Raw genomic sequence first — 7,721 nt, 5'->3', positions numbered from 1 at the left:
ACAGGAAATCACAAGACAACATAGACACGAGACAAAACTGAATGAACTAACTTAACAAAGTTTCCTGGACATGACAGATGTTTAAATATTAAATGATTTGAAGTCAAACACCTCGATATTTATACTATGTGAGTCTTTATATTGCTATCATTCAGTGTGGATTTGTTTCGACTGTTAAACTCAGTATCTCTTGCTCTAGAAAAAAAGCCTTCACTTTGTTTTGCTTGCATTAGTTTATTACATGGATCTTCAAAGAGATCGAAACTTCCACAGATGTTTTTTGTGCTAAAAGTTTCCTGTCTAAAGGTTCCTCACACATTTGATTGGTTTTTGAAGAACTTGTTTCTTCAAGGATCCATTAATGGGTGAAAAAAGATAGGATCAATAGAAAGAACCATCAATAATAACGATTTTCTTCTTTGTAGTCTGGTGATTTTATCTTGAAAGCAACCTGTAAATGTCAACACCAGGCGTTATTGAGAAATCCAATCCAGTTTATTAAATTGCATATGTAGTTTCAGACATTAATCTGAAGTGAATGTTTTCTCAGTGCTGAAGTGAACCACAGTGACCAACAGAGGGTGATGTGCAGTGTTTGGGGTAAGTTCACTACAGGAGGATGCTTATCGGGAACTTTTAAAGAAACAGGGGAAGACAGCTTGATCCTGCTTCTAGGTCAAGCACACCAGCATGTACTGCTGTACATATTGAGTGAGCCCATCATGTTACATGACTATCGAGGACATGCTTTATATAATTTATACTTCATACATGATTCAGCTCAAGCTATAGAAGAAGGCGCGGTCAGGCTCAAGGGGAATTGAAAGCGGCCCCACAGCACACTGGTTAGTAACTCAACAATGTGTGCCTGTGTGATGCTTTTTCTAAATTTATTCTCAACGAAGTAGCTGCGAGTCCCATCTTCATCTCCTGCATATGTGAGTCCTGACAGCCAGGTGTTATCAACTTGTTCTAGGTTTTGCAATGCAGCTATAAACAGGTTCACATATAAATAGCCAATTTCATGCGACATGGGCAAATCTAGATGAGTGTATTTACTGCCTATGATTAAAGTATTGATTATAGGGAATGAGGTTGTTGCAAAGGCAAAAAATTTAAAAATAAACTGCAACACTAGAATAGAAAAAAGGAAAGAAACATATGAAATAGTTATGGATTATTTTATGGGATTGGACTATTTGTTTTTATTATTGTAAGAAAAAATACAGAACATGGACATGACAACATGAGGAAAACAAAACTGTGAACATAAGACAATTAACAAAAGTCTAGCCAGAGAACAAGGTGATATTTTGTATTCAATGTAAACACATTTCTGATGAGAATCTTTTTTTCTTTTCTTTTTTCCAGTGAAGTAAATTCTGTGGCGTATCTTAAATGCTTATAATATGAGCTTGACAATCTTTTCACGAAATAGATATTTTTGCAAATTTGGTTCTGGAGGTCGGCATCAGGAGTGATGAGTAGGTCTTGTTCCCTCTTTATTGATATGAATATTTTTTTGAATGAATTTTTTTTTATGTATGAGGAAAAATGAATCACCTTAAAAGTTACAGTTTCACCAAGTCTGTGTGTCTTTGGCTTAAAATAACAAACTAACATAATGAGCATATACATATTAGAAAATGAACATTGTTTTTCCTGCTGAGGCTATTAGATTTCAGATGTAAAATATAAATTAATGACCAAGTAGACCTTTTCATTTAGACAACACTGTGTCTTCACACTGAGGCTGTAAAAGAGTCAGGCTCATGCTGGGTTGATGGACTACGGGTGCCTTCTACTACATCAATCACCCTTGGGAATCCAGTGAATAGTTTCAGCACTTTTAATATGCAGTAGTAAATTTGATCTATTATTGATAACTATCATCAAACAATGCAAGCTACCTGCTAGTTAAATGGGCTATCTTTAGTGGGCAAATGGCCTGGAAATGCTACAAACATTTATTATATGTTGATGTATAATAAATCATCACAGAATTCAAAGTGGATGTGCTGCTCTCAGTAGAAGAACTGTTTTCAAGGTGCTTCCGTTTTATCTGTTCATTCAGTACTACCCCGCCTTTTTATTGCTTGTCTCATTTGTTTTAAATGGGACAGGTAATCAGGGTTTGGGGATGAAATTGTTGCAATGAAGGTGGTTATTTTAAAAATTGCCACAGGGTCCGGTAAATGCTGAGGCATTTTACACATTTAGGCTAGATTGCCTGAATATAGCATACTGGGACCAATGTGCAGTTTAGTTACCATGAAAATTCTTACACATTGCAACTTTAAGAAGTGCCTTGTCACTTGAACGACTTCAGAGACGTACAGTGACTTTAATAATTTTGTTATAGTGGATGGAGGACATTATAATGTTATAATGATGCAGTAAATTTGTCAAATTCTTTACTGTTCTGTTTATTCAGCCTTCTCAGTAAGCCTGTATGCAGCCACTAAGCAAAGCTCTTTCTTAGTCTAAGTCTTCAAATGAGGAAGATCTGATGTACCTAACCTAACAGTTCAGCAACAGATTGCTGTTTCATTGCTTGTTGTCTTTAAAGAATCTCTCCACATTCTTTGGTCAGAGGTTATATTAAAACAGATGTCTCAATTAAATTGCATTGCATCTTTAACAAGAACAAACTCTGCTGTATCATGCATAGCACTTCCAAAAGCATCTGCTTTTCAACCTCTGACCCCATCAACAAAGCTGTTACAAGCAGGAAACATAATACAGTACTGTTGCAGGTCACAAATCTGCAAAAGGGCCCGTTTTGTACTTTCTGCCACAGAATCACTTAATACAACACCGCAATAATGTTAGCTTGGTTGGACCTTTGGAACAGAATAATCTAAGCTCAAACGTTTGCTTACTTGCTTTTAGGAACATTTAATAAGTAAGTTTAAATTGGTTGTTAAATGTGGATAATACAGGAGCAGTGTAGATCAGGTTGCATTTATCGATAAATTAACATGATTTCATTCATTGTGCAAGAGGACAGATATGTTTATAAATCTGCACCCTCTGATTTAAGAAGTGCTACGCCAGAGTGCAGTGCCATTACACACGGCCATCCACTGTTTGTCTTTATTAAATCACATGCAAATGAAACCAAGCTGCTACAAAATAACCACACAGACATCTACACACATCAGGTGGGTCTGTAATAACTCAGTATTCTGTCTGTTTATGTGGGAGATGTCAGATTTCCAGAGCTCATCAGTCCTGTGAGTCACACCCTCTTTCCCAACTTGAAAAATAAAATAAAATCAGCCAGTTCATGTTTTATTCATAAAATGCATTACGAAGCAAATGCTGCTGTTTCACATTAAAATATAATGTGACCATTTACAACGTGAAATACAGTAGAATTAAAGCTAACATTGGATTAATGCGATCGTATAAACGGCTTCACCAAACAAGTTTTTATTGTTTAGTTCTATCATTATTGTGCTTATTAACTTAAAAACTCCACACCATCTGCCTCAGGCTACAGATGCCTGGTACTGTGTGATCACATGGCGTCACTCTGCTCCGTCCACACACACGATTTCCTGAAGAAGCTGATTATTTGTTCGTTGAAGTGTTGCGAACATGTGTCACTGTAATTGGCACAGTTGCTTTGGGGCGATGACACCAGTGAAGTGACTGGCTGAGAGGGTATGTATTAATTACTAAGTCCTCCAATAAACTTAAGCCAGCCCACACTCACACCACACCTGCACACCTACCGCTCTAAGTTTGTCGTTGCACAAATAAAATAAGGTCCTTAATTTTTATATCATGTCGTTCTTCACAGGAACCCTCTGAAGAACCTTGAGACTATAACAGGGATCTTGTTATGTAAGGGGTATTTTCTGAACACTGGGATCCAGATGTTATACCCACTGCAAGCCACTAGCATTATAGAATTATAAGTAATATAAGTATATAAGTAGAGTTTTTTTTTCATCACAGAAGTTCAGCCCTACACCTCAACTTCCTTCCAGAAGGTCTGGCTATGCGCTGTGAGAGATACAAAACAACATATTTAAAATGCATTGCTTGCAGCACAAGGCAAGTAACAAATGCTGCTTTCTGCTGTTTACTAACCTTGTTTTCTGGCACGTCCGTGATGTTTATTGTGACACCATAGAAAAAAATACAGAAAGGCAAACCCGTCTGCTGGCAATGGGAAAGGAGTCAATCGCCAGTTTTTAGTGGGTTTAGCCACGTTTTAAAAAAATACATGTATGCGCTCATTTTGGTGTAAAATGGGTAGAAGTAGCCTAAGTAGTGTGGGAAGCAAGAATGAAACTTGTGAAAATAGTCCCATGGCAATAGCAGCTAATGGACAACTGATGCTCTGCACGGAAACAAATATTAACAATCTTAAAAACACAAATATTTAAAAACCAGTGTGTAGGATTTAGTGGCATCTAGCAGTGAACTTACAGATTGCAACCAACTGAATACCGTTCACTTTCCAAGTGTGTAGAAGAAACTACGGTGCTGTACGGTGAATTTTTATACAACTCACCCATTTAAATTATATCAAGGCTTAAAGTTATGCATGATTAGGAACGTTCCTGCTTTAAGTGACTGGTGGGTGCCTTCACAGGCAGCTGGTTTCAGCAACCAGGCTTCATTTGGCCCATCTAAGCTCCACCCTCACTCCACCTTTTTGCCCATTTTTTGATTAGCCGGGATCTGCCAGAATCGGGACTGCCAAGATGGCGCCAGTCAGAGCCAATCACACAGAGCTTCAGAATGGCTCATCAGAAACCTATGGGTGATGTCACTGAGACTGTTCATTTTTAATTAAATGCAATGGCAATATAATCCATTTCTAGCAATAGCAGTCCTCCTAAATGTTCCAGACTTTACCTTGAAACTACATGACTTAACTTTAAAAATCCTGGTGCATCAATTTACTTTCCTACCAACTAACAGCCGCCTTCAACCCAGCAGGGGAGCAGGTCTGAAATACATTAAATGTCACAGGCACATTCACAACCTGCCAGCATTGGAAACACTACACACAGAAAACAGCCTTAGGCCTGCCACTTGCTCCTGCACTCTCGTCTTCTGTGCACGCCAGCATGGAGTGAGGTATACACCTGCCTCACTTGTCCGGCTTGAGCCAACATCGCACCCTGCGTTCCTCCTGCAGGTAGCCCTGTTACTGCAAACCACTGATTAGTGCACCTTCCTGTTTTTCACCTGCCCCACAGACATAACCACTTAGTGTGCTATTATAGCTGGTTTTGAGTTATTAAATAGGATTTCTGGAGGATTCTATGTTTAACCTAGATCAAAGTCTAAACGGGCTTTGTCTTATAAGGACAAGATAAACTATATATCTGGTTCTAGGAAGACCTCCCATTTGTAGGAGTGCAACTGCCAAAATAAAACACTGTAATTTGGCAGTTGCCTCACAGCTTCACAGAGTCTTGGCACAGATAAGTGTCTGGTGTTCTACTAGAGAGTTTTGACACCATTCCCGTACCAAAAATTCCCTCGTTTGGGTGTTTTCTGCTGATAGTAGCTGACGCTGTCTCAGACACCAATCTGGACTCTCCCATATGTGTGAAATTGGGTTGACTGGTGATGACTGAAATGGCTGTGATGTATGTTTGTGAAAAACAAGCTCTGTGTGAGTGAGGCTGACTTTGGCAACATTGCTTCCATTTGGTAAAAATGGGACTGAACCATTGTTTTCTCTACAGGCTTGATGTGTTGACGATTCACAGGGTTGTCCGTCTCTTTTCGGGTAGTGTTTCAACATCAAATGTTGTAGCCATTTGAAGTTTTTTTCAAACTGCCGTATGCATTATTAATCTCTACTTACTAGAGATGTTGAAGGTGCAGAGGTGGTGCTGCCTCTTCACTTTTCTCAATATGTTATCGAAGCCCAGAGGGTCTGTCAACACACTTGTTGAGGTCAATCTTTTTCAGAAAGCCAATCCAAACTTAAACATTTTCATCTCTTTCTTTCTGGCAGCCCTAAAATGAATGACTTTGATTATGTTTCCATTGCTACCTCAATCTGAGAAGCTGTGAGTAGGAATTCTTATCAGTAACACTTTGTGTGACTGAGATTCGCCTTAAAAACTATTAACAGCAACACAGCCACACTGGGAACATGGGCTCCTCAAAACAGCCAGCACAACAACCTTTCCCTCTGCTAATAGCAGGTCATCAGATCTGATTTGACTTGTTTTGGTGTGCACATATGTTCATATTTAGCCTGTCGAGAACAGGGTGAAAAGGATAACTCATCTGAACATTTTCTTTTTCCCCACTGACATGAACAAACATTATCTGTGTGCTTTTTGCACCACTTCACCTGAGATGAGAGTTTTTTTTTAGGTGAATGCGGTTGTTTATGTTCTGCAGTCCTAACATGAAATGTCATATATTGTCTTTTTCCATTTACTGATTTTACGCAACTTCAGGGAAATCGTGATTTAGGGATACGTAAGTTCATCCAAAGTTAACCAAAGCATTCTCCCATTAAGACCCGCTGTCTTAATGAAAGAAAAGTACAATCTAGAGCTCTCCTTAACTTGAACTTACCTGCGTTTCCTCTGTACTTAACAAAGTCAAACATTTTTGTGTGTGTGTCGGTTTAAAGGTTTAAACACAGATGGAGACTCAAGAGCACTGTTGGGGCCAGTGTTGTGTCAACATCTCTTTCCCTGTCGATATGTGTCTCTCTTTACCTTAACCTTTTCCCACCTTATCCCTAATCCCAACCAATTATCTCTGCTACACCTAACCATGTAACCTGAGCCCTAACCCCACCCATGGAGGTGGACACTACTCTAACAGGAGGTAAACTCGAGGGGGGAACAGACTTCAACACAGGGACGATGTAAGTAAATCGGTTGCCCAAAACAATGTTAAGAGCACCAGCACTGTTTTTTGTTTTGCTCCACAGCACAGACTCTTATATATTTCTATCTTGTCTCACTGTACTATTTTTCCCTCTGCTGCTTAGTTGTGTTTTTTTTTTTGACAGACACAGAGAAATCTTCAGCTCCACCTTTTAATTTGTAACTGCTGACTCCAGCTCGCTTTAAGTGGCTCCAGTATATAACATTTAGGAGGATTTATTGGCAAAAATGAAATATAATATTCATAGGTATGTTTTCATTAGAGTATAGTCACCTGAAAAGAAGAATCGTTGTGTTTTTGTTACCTTGAGCTGTTTTTATCTACGGAGCGGGTCCTCTTCTACGGAGTCTGCCATACTGCCATGTTTCTACAGAAGCCCAGAACGGACAAACCAAACACTGGGTCTAGGTAGGGCCTTTCACATGTTTTGCGGCCACTGTAGTTTCTCCTATACTCCTGGAAGACTGAGCTGTATTCTAATTGTTACAATCTGCAACTTCACTGCTAGATCCTGAATCCTTGTAATAATGGCCTCCAACGTGTTAACCTGACAATGTATTTTACTGATGAAATCTCATCATTTTATATCTAAAATCAAGCTAAAATCTTGTCACCCTGGCTGGAGCTGAAGCCACTTCTTGTCCATTCAGACCAAACTGAGTTATCAAACTCTAGGCTTGCATTAGTAGTTTGTCATCATACAGTCCACTAACTCATAATCTATTGTGGCATTGTGCCATTTTAAATGCTATTAAATATCTGTCCTTATCTTGATTTTAAACGTTCTCTCATGATGAATAAATCAACGCAGGGAATTGTGTCTTAGGAGAATA

Source organism: Morone saxatilis, unplaced genomic scaffold (genome assembly GCF_004916995.1).
Source record: "Morone saxatilis isolate NCDOM2014 unplaced genomic scaffold, NCSU_SB_2.0 Contig20, whole genome shotgun sequence".
Classification (NCBI taxonomy): Eukaryota; Metazoa; Chordata; class Actinopteri; family Moronidae; genus Morone; species Morone saxatilis.
Note: the sequence above shows the minus strand (reverse complement) of the source record.